Raw genomic sequence first — 18211 nt, forward strand, 5'->3', positions numbered from 1 at the left:
CCATAAGAGAGTTTGTATTGAGGACAGGCCTGGCAGCAGAAAAAAATGAAACACTTTTTCTTGAGTGTCTGTGGGTCAATTTTGTCACAGATTTTCAGTATACAGGCTATTGGCGAACCTGGCAATACTGTTGAGAGTGAAGTTCCCATCTGAGTGGAACAAAATAAAAATAGACTTCAGGTGCCCATGCTGGAGACCATTTTTAGGGACATTTCTCTAGGTTTGAGCTTCATTATGATCCAGAAAACCCATCTGTCACTACCTGGCTTTGACAAATTTACTTCTGGCCTTCTTTGTCAAAGTGCTAGTGTCCCAGTTTGCCCTGTGTAGAGACCCTTGGAGGATTCAGACTTAAGGACATTACTACTTTTCTCCCTGCCACTATAAATTCCTAATTAAGAGGGAGACACAAAACAAAAGAAAAATTGCACATCTTCTTGCCTATTTTTGTATGCTAAATGAATCTCCAGAGAGTGATCGGACACCTAATGGTTGTTAGGCATGCAATGCCCTGTTCTTTGAGGGATTCAAGGGAGGGGTTGATTTAAAATACCTCCTCTTTGCAGCTTAGAACAAAATGGGCACGTTTAAGCTCAGAAAAATTTTAAACAAACTAGTAAAGTCTAAATATGCAAAAAAGGTAACCTGGGCATTTTCTTACTAATTATCACATATCTTTCTCTTGATCCTACCATCTGAATTCTTAATGTCTGATCAGCGATCAAGGGAGAAACATCCAGGAGGGAGTAGATGTGGGGGAGTTTTGTACAGCTCATAAAGAGGCAAAGGTGATTGGTGCTTTCCCTCAGTCCTGTTTGTCAAATGATCACCCTAGATACCCCTTAGGGCAGTCGGGTGTGGGAGTTCAGATAAGAAACCTTTGAGATCAGCCCAAGAGTAGCCTGGGCCAGAGAACCCCAGAGTTGTTCCAAATATTCTTCCACCTCCACACATCCTGGGAGGTCAGGACTAGGGACATTGTGTAGTGATGGCAATTGCCCTCCAGGCCTGGACAAAAAAGTAGGAAACAGCTTCAGCAGAGTCCAATGTGCCTCATCAGCAAAGAGCAGGTGATTGTGAACTGCCTGGGCCTGGAAACCTCTCACCTGAGTCTTGAGGATGACAGGTATACTAGCTGAATTTAAGTTGCCAATAGGTGCCCATTTTGCCCTCCAGAAAGAAGGAGACAGAATGATGCACCTCAAAAAGATGTGGGTTGTGTGCAGAGTAGCTTACCTCGGTGTAGATCTTGGTGGACCTCCAAATCTGATTCCACCATTTACTGGTGAAACTCCTGCTTCCTCAGGTGTTGAAGTATCAATGCCAGAAAAGCACACTAGAGTAAGCATAGAATAGCAAGTAAGCAGTTTTATGAAGAAAAGTAAAAGCAGGCTTCTCCTGGGTGAAAAAAGGGATTCAAAGGCAGAATACTTAGAATGAGAAAATCCTGCCATTTTTAAAGGTTTTGTTCTCCTGTTCTTTTCCATTTATCTCTTTCCTTCCTGTCTATGTAACTAGGCCCAGTTTTGCAGGTGAGATGCATAAAGTGAGAAGCGAATGGACAGGGGGAGGGACAAAGTGATTCAGGCAGGTAAAGGTCCAAAGTACATTAATTAGCATCTCCTTGTGTGTGGTCCCTGAGAAGGGCAGGTAAATTGGATAATCAATAGGCTCTGGAGATCCTTCATATTCCATTCTCCCAGGGCTGTCTGCAACTTCCAGAGACAGGTGGTTTTTATGGCCTCCAGTTCCTCCACCTGACCTGATCCCCTGTTTCTACACTAACTGCCTGTCCCAAATTCTAGCTTCAATATGAGTAGAAAAAGAGTGTTCAAGCTATTTCTTTTTGCTGGCAACATGATTCTATATGTAAAAGTCCCCAAAACTCAACTGGTAATTTTCTAGATCTCATGAAGAAATTCAGCAAAATATTGGCATACAAAATTAATACCCATAACTCAATTGAATTTCTATACTTCAATAATAAATCAGCTACAATATAAAATCAGTGAACAGAGCTATAGTTAAAAGAAAACTAATTAGACATGAAAGCTAACATGACTAAATAGGCATGAAATGGAAAAGAATTGAAGATGTATAGATTAATTCCACATAAGTATAGTTACCTCATATTAGACAAAGATGTTATAAGTGCACATTGGAGAAAAGATATTCTTTTCAACAAATGGTGCTGGGAAAACTGGAAATCCATACGTAATAGAAAGACAGTTGATACCTATTTCTCACCCTGCACAAAAGTTAATATTAAGTAGATCAAAGACCTAGAAATTGTACTAGAAATGCAGAACCTACTAGAAGAGCAGTTAGGACCATATCTTCAACACAGTGGTACAGGAACTGATTTCTTGCACAGGACTCTAAAATAAAAATAATAATAATAATAAATTTGATGGGACCATACTAAATACATTCACTCAAAAGGAACATGAGGACAGAAGTTACAGAATGTAGAACTTTGCTACCTGTATATATTGTCAATTTCTAGGATGTACAAGAAATTCAGAAATCTTAAACACAAACACACACACAATGAATAAAGGGACAAAGAAAGTGAACACACCTTTCTCAAAGAATAAATAATCAAAAAAAATTTGAAAAATACTCAAGATCTTTAGACATTAGAGAAATACAAATTCAAAGTGCCCTGAGATTCCACCTCAGTCTGTTCAGTATGGTAAGTATCAAGAAAATTAGTAACACATGTTCATGTGGATGTGCAGAAAAGAGGATGCTCATACATTGTTGATGGGACTGCAGATTGTTGTAAGCCCTCTGGAAAGTAGTATGGACATTCTTCAAAGAATGGATCCACCATTTAAACCAGTGAACCCACTCCTTAATATATACCCAAAGGACATTAAATTCAGCATACTACAGTGACACAGCCACATTAATATTTATAGCAGCACAATTTAAAATACCTAAGTCATGAAAGCAACATAGGTGCTCTTCAACAAATGAATGGATTAAGAAATTGGGGCATGTATACACAATGCATTGTTAACCAGCCATAAAGAAGAATGACTCCATGAATTTTGCCACTAAATGGTTGGATCTAAAGAATATTATGCCAAGTGAAATAAACCAATTCCTGAATCCAAAGGTTGAATATTTTGCTGATATGTGAAACCTAAACCACATAGAGTAGAGGAGGGTAAGAAAAGTTCATAAGATTAGAAAATGGTGAAAAAAAGAAGGGAGAATGATAGAAATAGAAAAGATAGTATAATAAATCTATATATCAATAATGAATCAGCTTCAACATAAATTAGAAAAATTATCCCTTTCACAATAGCCTAAAAAAAAAAAAAAAAAAGAAAGAAAGAAACTACTTAGGAATCAACCTTATAAAAGAAGTGAAGTATCTATACAATGAAAATCAGTGTATACATAAAAAATACCTAAGTGAGTTCCATCATGCCCACCCACAAGACAATTGTCATTCTAATTAGAATAGGATATATCCCATGCTTATATAAGTTCATAAAAATGAATTCTACTGTCATGTAGAACTAAAAAGAACCAATAAAATTACATAAAAATGACAATTGTTTGAAAAGCTAGACATTTATCCTTTTATAAATATAATACAATATATACATGTATCAAAACTTTATTGCATAAATATGTATAATTTTGATTTTATATATTAAAATATTTTAACTTGAACAACAAAGCACAAACTAAATATTCAAATAGGATTGTTGTTGCTATTTGATATTTTAATAACATACATAAATATCATAAAATATCTGAACTCAAATTCACTAGAAAATATTTCCTTTATGTGGTCAACCTCATTGCCTTTAAAAAGTTTCTCTAATTCCACTTTGGTCTTGGAATAGCTAGAGATGTTGTTACATTTTCAGAAAACCCAGTTCTATCCCAGAACTACTGAATCAGATTCTTCATTTCAGTAATCTCTTATTCATGGTTGTACTATTACATATGAGAATTCCCTGAATTTTGATTCATTGTACACAAATGGGGTACAACTTTTTATTTCTATGGTTGCACACAATGTAGATACACATAATTCATGTACTCACACATAGACATAGGGTAATATAGTCTCATTCTACTATCTTTCTTTCCCCCATTCCCTCCTCTCCCGTTTTCCTCTACACCAAAGAGCCTTCATTCTTCTCTTCCCCCTACCCCACCTCTTTATATATCCTCATCACTTATCAAAGATAACATTCAGCCTTGGTTTTTTGGGCCTGGCCTATTTCACTTAGCATGATGATTTCTGACTGCATCCATTTACCAGCAAATGCCATAATTTTATTCTTCTTTATATCTACATATTATTCCATTTTGTATATGTACCACAGTTTCTTTATCCATTCAGCTATAGAAGGGCATCTTGGATGGTTTTATAATCTAGCTTTTGTGACTTGGACTTCTATGAACACTGATGTGGCTGCATCACTGTAGTATGCTGATTTTAAGTCCTTTGGATATAAACCGAGGAGTGGGATAGCTGGGTCAAATGGTGGGTCCATTCCAACTTTTCTGAGGAATCTCCATATTGATTGTCAGAGTGGCTGCACCAATTTGTAACTCTACCAGCAATGTATGAGTGTGACTTTTTCACCACATCAATGCCAACATTTGTTATTGCTTGTTTTTTTAATACTAGCCCTTCTAATTGGAGTTAACCAAATGCTTAGGGTGATTTTAATTTGCATTTCTCTACTTACTAGGGATGATGTGTTGATAACCTGTATATCTTCTTTTGTGAAGTGTCTGCCCCATTCCTTAGTGTCACCGCCCACGGCAATTTGTTACCGCCTGCAGCAACAATTGCACGGGTATTTATCGGAGGTGGACTGGAAACTGAGCTACTTCTATCTTTCTCTTTAGTGCGCTGCTTTCTTGCTTGTTTGTTTATAGAGGATAGAGGAAATGAGGCTTACTTGCTTTGAGAGGAGAGAGAGAGAGACTTTGCTTATCAGAGAGAGAGACTTTGCTTAAGATAGAGAGAGACTTTGAGAGAAGGACAGGCTTTGCTTAGAGCTTAGAGGAAGAGAGACTTGCTATGCCTTGCTTAAGGTCTGCTGCTTCTTACTAGTGCATCCTGCATCCTGTGAACTAAGGGTGCATCTACCTAAGGTGCTTTGGTGATGTGTCCCATGTACTGCGATCTGCCTGTCTGTGATCTGCCTGTCTGTGATCTGCAACCTAAAGGTGTATTCTCAGTTCTCCGCTCTGCGATCTGCCTTCTGCCGCTGCCCCTACTTGCTGCTTCTATCTGCTTGCCGCTTCTTCTTCTTCCTTTCTTCTAATGGCTTCTCTGTGCTTCTTTCTGCTAGCTGCTGCCCCGCTGTCTCGCTACACCTATGTTTATATCACCTCCAGGAGGGAGAGTAGGGCCACACCTCTTATGCAAAGATTAAGCAAGACGCTAGATGTCCAAGCAGGCACAATTAGGAATGCTTGAGAACACATGTGCATGTATTGTGTGCGTGGACAATAAATCACCTGAGTGTGCTTATGTCAATTAACCGCCTTGCTGCCGATGTGATCAGGCGCCATTCTGGCACCATCCACATGGCACAGCCCCCAACACCTTAGCCCATGTATTAATTGGTTTCTTTGTATTTTGGTGTAAAGTTTTTTGAAGTTCTTGATACATTTAGGAGATTAGTGCTCTGTCTGAAGTATGTGTGGAAAAGTTTTCCTCCCACTCTGTAGGTTTTCTTTTAACATCATTGATAGTTTCCTTTGCTGAGAAAAACTGTTCAATTGAATCTATCCCATTTATTGATTCTTGCTTTTATTTCTTGTGCTATGAGAGCCTTGTTGAGGAAATCTTGTCATTAGTCACCATGATGGAGGTTTGAGGCTATATTTTCTTCTGTTTGGTGAAGGGTCTCAGAACTAGTTCCTAGATCCTTCAACCATTTTGAGTTAAGTTTTGCACAGGGTGAGAGATAGGGTTTTAATTTTATTTTACTGCATATGAATTTCCGGTTTTGCCAACACCATTCATTTAATAGGCTATATTTTCTCCATTGTAAGCTTTTGACATGTTTTTCTACTGGTCTATTTTGGTGCCAGTAACATGCTGTTATTGTAACTCTTCCTCTGTAGTAGAGTTTAAGGTCTAGTATTGTGATACCTCCTACATCACTCTTCCTGTAAAGGACTGCTTTGACTATTCTGAGTCTCTTGTTCTTCCACATGAATTTCATGATTGCTTTTTGTATTTATATTATAAGTGTCATTGGGATTTTAAATGGAATTGTATTAAATATGTATAACACTTTTGGAAGTATGGCCATTTTGATGATATTAATTTTTCCTATCCATGAACATGGGAGGTCTTTCCATATTCTAAGATCTTCTTACATTTCTTTCTTTAATATCTATAGTTTTCATTGTAGAGATCTTTCATCTATTTGATTAGATTAACTACAAAGAATTTTATTTTTTTTGTTGCTATTGTGAACAGTTCTTTCCCTCATTTCCCTTCCATATATTACATTGCTTATGAATTAAAATGCTTTAGAGTTATGCATGTTGATGTTCTATTCTGCAATATTGCTGAATGCACTTATTAGGTCTAGAAGTTTTCTGGTGGAGTTTTTTGGATCCTCTAAATGTAGAATCATGTCATTGTCAAATAATGACACTTTTAGTTCTTTTCCTATTTATATCCCTTTAAATTCTTTGGTCTGTCTATTTTCTCTGACTAGTATTTCAAGGACGATGTTGAATAGAAGTGGTGAGAGAGGGCATCCCTGTCTTGTTCCAGTTTTAAAGTGAATGTTTCAGTTTTTCTCCATTAAGAATGATGTGGGCTGTGGGCTTAGCACAAGTAGCCTTTACAATGTTGAGGTAGGTTCCTACTGTCCCTATGTTTTCTATTACTTGGAGTATGAAGGGGTGTTGTATTTTTTCAAACACTTACTCTACTTTTATTGAAATAATTTTATGACTCTTTACCTTAAGTCTATTGAATTGATGAATTGCACACATTACATTATTACAGTTGTTGAACCAAACTTGCATCCCTGGTGTGTACCCCACTTGATCACGGAGCAATAACTTTTTTATATGTTTTTTATGAGATTTGCTGAAATGTTGTTAAGGATTTTTGCATCTATATTCATCAGAGATATCAGTCTAAAGATTTCTTTCTTTGATGTGTCTTTGTCTAGTTTTAGTATCAGAGTGATACTGCTCCACTGAATCAGATTGGAAGCATTTCCTCCTTTTCTATTTTCTGGAATACTTTGAGGAGTATTGAAATGAGAACTTCTTTAAAGGTCTTGTAGAACTCAACTGAGAATAACGCTTATCCTGAGCTTTTTCTGATTCATAGGATTTTGATGGTTTCTTCTATTTCATTGCTTGAAATTGATCTGTTTAAATTGTGTATGTCCTCCAGATTTAGTTTGGGAGTATCATATGTCTCCATAAATGTGTCAGTGTCATCAATGTGTTTTATTTTTTGGAGTACAGATTTTCAAAGTAGTTTCTCACTTTGCTATTTATTGCAGTTGTGTCTGTCATATTTCCTTTTTCATCATGAATTTCTTTAATTTGAGTTTTCTCTCTCCTTTGTTAGTGTGGCTAAGGTTTTATCTATTTTGTTTACTTTTTCAAAACAATAACTTTTTGTTTTGTCAATTTTTGAATTGTTTCTTTTGCTTCTATTCTATTGATTTAAGCTCTGATTTTAAGTATTTCCTATATTCTACTTCTTTTGATGTTCTGTTCTTTTTCTAATTCTTTGAGATGTAATGTTAGGTCCTTTAGTTTTTGACATTTTATTCTTTTCCTGAGTGAGCTCCATGCAATGAATTTTCTGCTAAATACTGCTGTCATGGTGTCCCAGATATTTTAATATGTCGTACAATCAATCTCATTTACCTCTAACAATTTTTTAAATTTCATTCCTGATGTTTTCTGTTATCCATGCTTCACTTAGCAGCATATTACTTAGTCTGTAGGTGTGGAGTAGTTTCTGTTTTTTATTTTGTCATTGATTTCTAATTTCATTCGATTATGATATTATAGAATGCAAAGTAATATCTATTTTCTTGCATTTGCTAAGGACTGCTTTGTGGCAAAACATATGGTCTGTTTTAGAGAAGGATGAATGTGCTGCTAAGAAGAAAGTGTATTCACTCATTGATGGATTGAATATCCTATATATTTCTGTTAAGTCTAAGTTTTTGATAGTTTTATTGGTTCTATAGTTTCTTTGTTTAGTTTTTGTTTGGAAGATCTATCCAGTGGTGACAGCTGTGTGTTAAAGTCACCCAGATTTAATGTGTTGTGGTCTCTTGTATTCCTGAAATTGAGAAGGATATTTTTGCTGTACATGAATGTATCCTTGTCTGGGTCATAAATAGTTAGGATTGTTATGTCTTCCTGATTTATGGTTCCCTTAAAGAGTATGAAATTTCCTTCTCTATCCCTTCTGACTGTGACTTGAAGTCCAATTTATCTGATAAAATGATGAAACCCCTGCTTTTGTACTGAGTTCCTGTGTGTAGTAGTTTTTTTCCCATCTTTTATTTAATCTGTCAATGTCCTTTTCTATTAGATGAGTCTCATGAAGACAGCATATTGTTGGGCGTTTCTTTTTAATCCAATCTGCCACCCAATCTCTTTTGATTGATTAGGCCATTAACATTCAGTGTTTTTATTGAGATATGATTTGTAATCTCAGTCATTTAGGTTTACTTTTGGTTTTTAACTTGAGTTGATATTTCTTTGATTGGCTTTTCCTTTAAGGCAGTTTCTCCCTTTGCTGACCTACATTGCTGTTTTCCATTTCCACCACATGGAATATTTTGCTGAGAATGTTCTATAGCACAAGCTTTCTATTTGTAAATTCTTTTAACTTTTGTTTATCACCAAAGGATTTTTTTTCATCTTTCAATATGAAGGTTACTTTTGTTGGCAGCCATGCTGGTTCAGAGCTTAAAATATATTTTTCCAGGTTCTTAAAACTTTTTGAGTCTGGACTGAGGAGTCTGCTGATATCCATATTATTTTTCCCCTGTATGTAATCTGCTGCTTTTCTCTTACAGCGTTCAAAATCCTATCCTTATTTTGTGTATGAGGCATCTTTATTATAATGTGCCTTGATGTGGACCTGTTGTAATTTTGTGCATTTGGTATTCTGTGAACCTCTTGCATTTGATTTTTCATTTCATTATTCAGGATTGGGGAATTTTTTAATATCCGTTCATTGAATAGGTTGTTCATCCCTTGGTTTGGATCTCTGTATCTTCCTCAATTCTGATAATTCTTAAATATGTTCTTTTCATGATGTCCCAGAGTTCTTGGAGGTTTTGTTCATGATCTCTTACAATCTTTTCTGCTTGGTCAACTTTATTTTCAAGATTAAATGTTTCGTCTTTATTTTCTGAGGTTTTCTCTTCCAAGTGATCTACTCTGTTGGTGATGCTTTCTATTGAGTTTTTTATTATGTTTATTATTTCCTTCATTTCAAGGATTTATGTGTTTTTTTGAGAAGCTCTATCTCTTTGTTGTAGTGATCTTTTGCTTCCTGCAGTTGCTGTTTCAACTGCTTATTGGAGTGATCATTTAATGCCTGCATTTGCTCCTTTCTTTCATCCTTTGCTTCATCAATCATTTTAATTATGTGTATTCTGAACTCCTTTTCTGAAATTTCTTCTACCATGCTGTCACTGGTTTCTCTGAATATACAATTTAGGTTTCTTTGAAACATTTTCTTTCCTTGTTTTTTCATGTTGTTCATGTATGTTCCCCTCTAGCAGTGCAGTTCTTGTGTGTTGAAGTTTCCCCCCACAGGCTTAAAGTGATCCTATAGGTTTCCAAAACCTCTTCCTTAAGAGGGAGATCAATATTAGCAGCACCCAGTATAGATAATATGCAGCCCTAAGCCAAATAACCCCTTTGAAGACATTTAAAAACATTGTCAAAATAAACAGAATGGATGAGTTCAATTATTACTACAGCATAACAGACAGATTTGCAAAAAGGTCTGCAGTTTCTAATGGAGGACAGAGAGGATGGGGAGTGGTGTAGGATGTAAATGTTAATGGGGTAAGAACAGATTATATAGAAGTTCCAGATCATAGAAATTGTTAAAATGTAATCAAGAGAAGTTGGTTGTTAGCATGACCAAAGGGAGAAAAAACTCCGAGCATACAGGTAAAGAAAAGGTAAATAGAGCAAGAAAAGTAAATAAACAAAAACTTACAAATTTTTTAAAAGGAGAAAAAGAATACCTTGCACTATAAGAGTTATGGATTATACAAACCTTCCAATCTTCAGTAGCCTGATGCATGAGAGGTACATGTCAATGAACTTCCAGTGTCCAGCAGGTGTCGCAGGATGGGACTTGTCCCACCTAAAAATGGGATCTTCCGGGGGGGTTTCAAGATGGCGGCCTAGAGGGTGGTTGCATTTCATGTTGCTCCAGGACTCAGGATTCAAAAGAGGAGATATTGAGACGCTTGGGACCAATTCAAACCAGCCGGGTGACTCTCACCCCCTGGGGAGGCATCCCGGATGGGACGGTGGTCCCGGAATGCAGGAAACTTTGTGAAGTACAGCTGCCGGCGAGACGCCCCTCCCCCCACTGGAGCAGTGAACTCGGACAGCTGAGAGCGCCGTAAAGGAGGCCGCTCGGCACAGCGCTGGGACTCGGAGCAACCACTGGGGCTCCGGCAGCTGCCCAGGGGAAGAGTGGTGAGGAGAGCTGTGTGGACTCAGGACACCGGGGCCTGCCCTGAGGAGGAGGAGGAGGAGGAACGTGGCCACTTGGATTCGGAGTGACTGCACCAGAGCTACAGGCCGTTGCCAGAGGAGAAGCTGCGCGGCGAGCTGTTTGGACTCAGAACGACACTTCTGATCCCTGGGGCCTGCCCTGAGGAAGAGGAGGAGGAAGAGGAGCGCGGCCGCTTGGATTCGGGGTGACTACACCAGAGCTACAGGCGGTTGCCAGAGAAGGGGCTGCGTGGCGAGCTGTTTGGACTGAGACCACTTCTGAACCCCGGGGCCTGCCCGGAGGAGTAGGAGGAGGAGGAGGAGGAGCGCGGCGGGTCCTTTGGACTCGCAGTGACTGCATTAGCGCTCCAGGCGGCTGCTCAGAGGAGAAGGCGAGTGGTGAGTTGTTTGGACTTAAAGTGACAGCTCCTGAACACAGGAGGGCTGCCTGGAGGAGAAGCGTGGTGGGACGCTTGGTTTTGAGTGGCTGCACCAGAGCTCCAGGCGGTTGCCCAGAGGACCTGTGCTGCGGGTCACGTGGACTCAGAGCCACTCAGAGCGACCGCTCCTGAACACCCCGGGGGTTATCTGGAGAAGGAGGAGGAACAGGGAGGGTCACTTCGACTCGGAGTGATTGATTGCCCAGGGCTACGGGTGGTTGGTGGAGGTGGAGGCACGCAGTGAGTTTCTTGGACTCCTAGTGACCGCACCGGAATACTGGGCGGCTCTCTGGAGGAAGAGGCGTGTGGCGGGTCTCTGGGATTCAGAGCGATTGTACAGGGCCCCAGGTGGCTGCTCAGAGGAGGGGCCACATGGTGAGGCGATTAGGTGCAGAGCAGGGTCCCAGGATCTCGGAGGCTTCTTGGTGGAAGACTGCACAGAGACAGGCGTAGGGCGGAGCAAAGGTTCCAGGCCTGAGGGCAGATTCTCTGAGGAAGAGAAGCCTAAGGAGAGTCATCTGCAAAGGGTGAGGCTCCCAGGCCCAGGAGGTAGGGCCGGGCCCCTGGGAACTTTGCAGAGGAAGGCAGCCCAGCCCAGGTGGTAGCTGTAAATTGAGGGGAACCTCTAGGAGGGAACTGACCAGCGACACCTCCCCACCGGGTGAGTCTTCCCTGCTGGGTGAGGTTTCCCCACAAGGACGGTAAAACCAGAGACAGGCCCAAACAGGCCTTGCCTCAGCCCACAGCCTAGGTCCCCTTTGGATGACCATTGGTCAACAAGTGGAGGCACCTCTGCCCACTAGCAGGGATTATACCCCACCTGAAGGCCACCACTCCTAGAGAGGCAGCTTCCTTGTGGAGCACCGCATTATCAACTTCCTCCAAGACTTCAGCCTACTGAAGGCTAAGGGGGGATATATATAGAAATCTTCAGGGCCATTGTAAGTCAATAGAGGAAATCTGCAATATCTCAGCGGTCCTCTGATACCTGAACAATATGAGAAAACAAGGAAAGAAAATGCTGCAAACAAATCTAGATGTTACATCAATAAAACCCAGTGACAGAATGGCAGAAGAAATGACAGAAAAGGAGTTCAGAATGTACATAATTAAAATGATCAGAGAAGAAAACGATGAGATGAAAGAGCAAATGCACGCACTGAATGATGAGATGAAAGAGCAAATGCAAGCATTGATTGATCGCACCAATCGACAGTTAAAAGAGCAAATACAGGAAGCAAAAGATCATTTCAATAAAGAGTTAGAGATATTGAAAAAAAAACAAACAGAAATCCTTGACATGAAGGAAACAATAAACCAAATTAAGAACTCCATAGAAAGCATATCCAATAGAATAGAACACCTGGAAGACAAAACCTCAGACATTGAAGACAAAATATTTAACCTTGAAAACAAAGTTGAACAAACAGAGAAGATGGTAAGAAATCATGAACAGAATCTACAAGAACTATGGGATATCATGAAAAGGCCAAATTTAAGAATTATTGGGATTGAGGAAGGCCTAGAGAAACAAGCCAAAGGAATGAACAACCTATTCAATGAAATAATATCAGAAAATTTCCCAAATCTGAAGAATGAAATGGAAAATCAAGTTCAACAGGCTTATAGGACTCCAAATACACAAAATTACAACAGACCCACACCAAGGCACATTATAATGAAAATACCGAACATACAAAATAAAGACAGAATTTTAAAGGCTGTGAGAGAAAAGAACCAAATTACATTCAGGGGGAAACCAACACGGATATCAGCAGACTTTTCAATCCAGACCCTAAAAGCTAGAAGGGCCTGAAACAACATTTTTCAAGCCCTGAAAGAAAATGGATGCCAACCAAGAATCTTATACCCAGCAAAACTTACCTTCAAATTTGACGATGAAATAAAATCCTTCCATGATAAACAAAAGCTAAAAGAATTTACAAAAAGAAAGCCAGCATTACAGAACATTCTCAGCAAAATATTCCATGAGGAAGAGATGAGAAACAAAGAAGGAAATCAGCAAAGGGAGGAATTATCCTAAAGGAATTGTCAAATAAAGGAGGAAACAAGTTGTGTCAAACAAATAAATAAATAAAATTTAAAAAATGAACCAAATGACCGGGAAACCAAATCATATCTCTATAATAACCGTGAATGTTGATGGCCTGAATTCCTCAATCAAAAGACATAGACTGACAGATTGGATTAAAAAGAAAGATCCAACAATATGTTGCCTGCAAGAGACTCACCTCATAGAAAAAGATACCCATAGACTAAAGGTGAAAGGATGGGGAAAAACATACCATGCACATGGACTCAGCAAAAAAGCTGGAGTATCCATCCTCATTTCCGATAATGTGGACTTCAAGCCAAAGTTAGTCAGAAGGGATAAAGAAGGTCATTTCATACTGCTTAAGGGAAGCATAAATCAGCAAGATATAACAATCATAAACATCTATGCCCCAAACAGTGGCTCATCCATGTATGTCAAACAAATCCTTCTCAATTTCAGAAACCAAATAGACCATAACACAATAATACTAGGTGATTTTAACACGCCTCTCTCACCACTGGACAGATCTTCCAGACAAAAATTGAACAAAGAAACCATAGATCTCAATAACACAATCAATAATTTAGACTTAACGGACATTTATAGAATATACCATCCAACCAAGAGCGAATACACTTTCTTCTCAGCAGCACATGGATCCTTCTCTAAAATAGACCATATATTATGCCACAAAGCTAATGTTAGCAAATACAAGAAGATAGAGACACTAGCATGTATTCTATCAGATCATAATGGATTGAAGTTAGAAATAAATGAAAGAGTAAAACACAGAAACTATTCCAACATCTGGAGATTAAACAATATGCTATTATATGATGAATGGATAACAGAAGATATTAGGAAGGAAATTAAAAAATTCTTAGAGGTAAATGAGAACAAAGAAACATCATATCAAAATCTCTGGGACACTATGAAAGCAGTACTTAGAGGGAAATTTATTTCATGGAGCGCATTTAATAAAAGAAGTAAAACTCAACAAATAAATGACCTAACACTACAGCTCAAAGCCCTAGAAAAAGAAGAACAGACCAGCACCAAAAGTAGTAGAAGACAGGAAATAGTTAAACTCAGAGCTGAAATCAATGAAATTGAAACAAAAGAAACAATACAAAAAATTGACAAAATAAATAGTTGGTTCTTCGAAAAAATAAACAAAATTGATGAACCTTTAGCCACACTAACAAAGAGAAGACGAGAGAAAACCCAAATCACTAAAATTCGGAATGAACAAGGAAATATCACAACAGACAGGATTGAAATACAAAACATAATTAGAAGCTATTTTGAAAATCTATACTCCAACAAAATAGAAAATTTTGAAGGCATCAACAGGTTTCTAGAGATATATGAATTGCCTAAACTGAACGAGGAGGACATAAACAATTTAAATAGACCAATTTCAAGTACTGAAATAGAAGAAGTCATCAAAAGCCTACCAACAAAGAAAAGTCCGGGACCAGATGGGTTCTCAGCCGAGTTCTACAAAACCTTTAAAAAAGAGCTCATTCCAATACTTCTCAAAGTATTCCATAAAATAGAAGAGGAGGGAACCCTCCCAAACTCATTGTATGAAGCCAATATCACCCTGATACCTAAACCAGACAGAGACTCATCAAGGAAAGAAAATTTCAGACCAATATCCTTAATGAACATCAATGCAAAAATTCTCAACAAAATTTTAGCAAATCGCATACAAAAACATATTAAAAAGATAGTGCACCATGATCAAGTTGGTTTCATCCCAGGGATGCAAGGCTGGTTCAACATCAGGAAATCAATAAACGTAATTCACCATATTAATAGACTTAAAGTCAAGAATCACATGGTTATTTCAATAGATGCAGAAAAAGCATTTGATAAAATACAGCACCCCTTCATGCTCAAAACACTAGAAAAAATAGGGATAGTGGGAACATTCCTTAACATTGTAAAGGCCATTTATGCTAAGCCCATGGCTAATATCATTCTAAATGGTGAAAAACTGAAAGCATTCCCCCTAAAAACTGGAACAAGGCAGGGATGCCCTCTTTCACCACTTCTATTCAACATCGTTCTTGAGACTCTGGCCAGAGGAATTAGACAAACCAAAGAGATTAAAGGGATATGAATTGGTAAAGAAGAACTCAAACTATCCCTGTTCGCTGATGACATGATTATATATTTAGAGGAACCTGGAAATTCCACCAGAAAACTCTTAGAACTCATCAGTGAATTCAGTAAAGTAGCAGGTTACAAGATCAATGCCCATAAATCCAACGCATTTTTATACATAAGTGATGAATCTTCAGAAAGAGAAATTAGGAAAACTACCCCATTTACAATAACTTCGAAAAAAATAAAATATTTGGGTTCATTCTCACAAAAGAGGTGAAAGACCTCTACAATGAGAACTATACAACACTAAAGAAAGAAATTAAAGAACACCTTAGAAGATGGAAAGATCTTCCATGTTCTTGGATAGGAAGAATTAATATTGTCAAAATGGCCATACTACCTAAAGTGCTATACAAATTCAATGCAATTCCAATTAAAATCCCAATGATGTACCTTACAGAAATAGAGAAAGCAATTATGAAATTCATCTGGAAGAATAAGAAACCCAGAATAGCTAAAGCAATTCTTAGGAGGAAGAGTGAAACAGGGGGTATTGCAATACCAGATCTTCAACTCTACTACAAAGCAATAGTAACAAAAACGGCATGGTATTGGTACCAAAATAGAAAGGTAGATCAATGGTACAGAATAGAGGACACGGACACAAACCCAAATAAATACAATTTTCTCATACTAGACAAAGGGGCCAAAAATATGCAATGGAGAAAAGATAGCCTCTTCAACAAATGGTGCTGGGAGAATTGGAAATCCATATGCAACAGAATGAAACTAAACCCATATTTCTCACCATGCACGAAACTAAACTCAGAATGGATTAAGGACCTCGGAATCAGACCAGAGACCCTGCAGATTATAGAAGAAAAAGTAGATCCAAATCTTCACCTTGTTGGTCTAGGATCAGACTTCCTTAACAGGACTCCCATAGCACAAGAAATGAAAGCTAGAATCAACCACTGGGATAGATTCAAACTAAAAAGCTTTCTCTCAGCAAAGGAAACTATCAGCAATGCGAAGAAAGAGCCTACAGAATGGGAGAATATCTTTGCCAATCATACTTCAGATAGAGCACTAATCTCCAGAATCTATAAAGAACTCAAAAAATTTTACTCCAAGAATTCAAATAATCCAGTCGACATATGGGCTAAGGAAATGAATAGACACTTCACAGAAGGAGATCTACAAGCAATCAACAAACATATGGAAAAATGTTCAACATCTCTAGTAATAAGAGAAATGCAAATCAAAACCACTCTAAGATTCCATTTCACCCCAATTAGAATGGCGATTATCAAGAATACGAGCAGCAACAGGTGTTGGGGAGGATGTGGGGAGAAAGGTACACTCATACAATGCTGGTGGGGCTGCAAATTAGTGCAGCCACTCTGGAAAGCAGTGTGGAGATTCCTTAGAAAACTTGGAATGGACCCGCCATTTGACCCAGCTCTCCCACTCCTTGGTCTATACCCAAAGGACTTAAAATCAGCATACTACAGAGACACAGCCACATCAATGTTCATAGCTGCTTAATTCACAATAGCCAGACTGTGGAACCAACCTAGATGCCCTTAAGTTGATGAGTGGATAAAGAAACTGTGGTGTATATATACAATGGAATATTACTCAGCCATAAAGAATGATAAAATTATAGCATTTGCAGGCAAATGGATGAAATTGGAGAATATCATGCTAAGTGAGATAAGCCAATCTCAAAAAGCCAAAGGACGAATGATATCGCTAATAAGTGGAGGATGACACATAATGGGGGGGAGGGAAGGGTTAGTGTTAGGGTTAGAGTTAGGGTTAGGGAGGGGGGCAAGTATGGAGGAAGGAAGTACTGTATAGAGGGTAAAGAGGGGTGGGAGGGGTGGGGGGAAGGGAAAAAATAACAGAATGAATCAAACAACATTATGTAAATTTATGATTACACAAATGGTATGCCTTTACGCTATGTACAAACAGAGAAACAACATGTATCCCATTTGTTTACAATAAAAAAAAAATGGGATCTTCCATTTCCAGAATAATCCAAGATGGCTACACTGGCTTATGAGTATGTTGATAAATGGGGAGCTGCAGCTCAGGGCATGGGCATGGTTGGCCGGAGTCCTGGAGGCAGGGTGTGGTTGGTTGGGAATGGATCCTGGAACAGTGTGTGGTCTGTCTGGTTTAGGCTTCCCAGAGGTGGGTTGTGGTCAATTGGTCTTGGGATCCCTGTGGCAGGGTACAGTTGATTAGTCTGAGGTGCCCTGTATGTAGGGCTTGGTCAGTCCCTCCACAGATCCTGCAGGTGATGGCTATTATCTCAGAATTGTGGGAGCCACATGTAACCCAACCTGTGGGTACTGTTGCAGTGGATTTCCAGGAAACAGCAAGCAACTGGTGATACCCTGGCAGTTTGCAGTCAGTCTGCAGGCTAAAGGTAAACAATTGCCTCTTCCACAGAGGTTCTCTGGGCATTCCTAGGCCTGATGCATTGAGAGCCTCTGCCAGTCAATCCACGTTCTGGAACTACCATCAGATGAAATTTAGGCTGCCCCCTTCTTTTCTCTAATATTTATTTACCTATTCTTATTTCAGGAACTGTTGGCCTTCAGGGATGTGGCCATTGATTTCACTGAAGAGGAGTGGAAATGCCTTCAACCAGCTCAAAAAAACTTATATAGAAATGTGATGTTAGAGAATTACAGAAACTTGGTCTTCCTGGGTAAGCATAACTTCCCTTCACAATTTTTAATTAAATATAATTATTTAATTTTCTTCCCTTGATGAATATCTTCTGGGAATTTCTCTATAAGAATGTGTTTAAGATTTGTGCATTCAAGAAAAATTATATTTTTTG

General features: G+C 38.6%; 2 pseudogenes across 2 annotated transcripts in view; one reads left to right on the plus strand and one right to left on the minus strand.

Annotated features, from left to right (window-relative positions):
- Positions 1 to 18211, minus strand: part of LOC306647162 (cyclin-dependent kinase 17-like) — a 1195982-nt pseudogene that overhangs the window by 859045 nt on the left and 318726 nt on the right. The gene's annotated exons all lie outside the window — the stretch shown is intronic.
- The window catches only part of LOC306646462, a 64554-nt pseudogene that overhangs the window by 26536 nt on the left and 19807 nt on the right, over positions 1 to 18211 (plus strand). Inside the window, exon 2 of the transcript XR_013766934.1 lies at positions 17950 to 18076. The product of XR_013766934.1 is annotated as an uncharacterized misc_RNA (transcript). The remainder of the gene's footprint in view (positions 1 to 17949; positions 18077 to 18211) is intronic.

The sequence above is a fragment of the Sciurus vulgaris genome (genome assembly GCF_902686455.1).
Source record: "Sciurus vulgaris genome assembly, chromosome: 16".
NCBI classification, from domain to species: domain Eukaryota; kingdom Metazoa; phylum Chordata; class Mammalia; order Rodentia; family Sciuridae; genus Sciurus; species Sciurus vulgaris.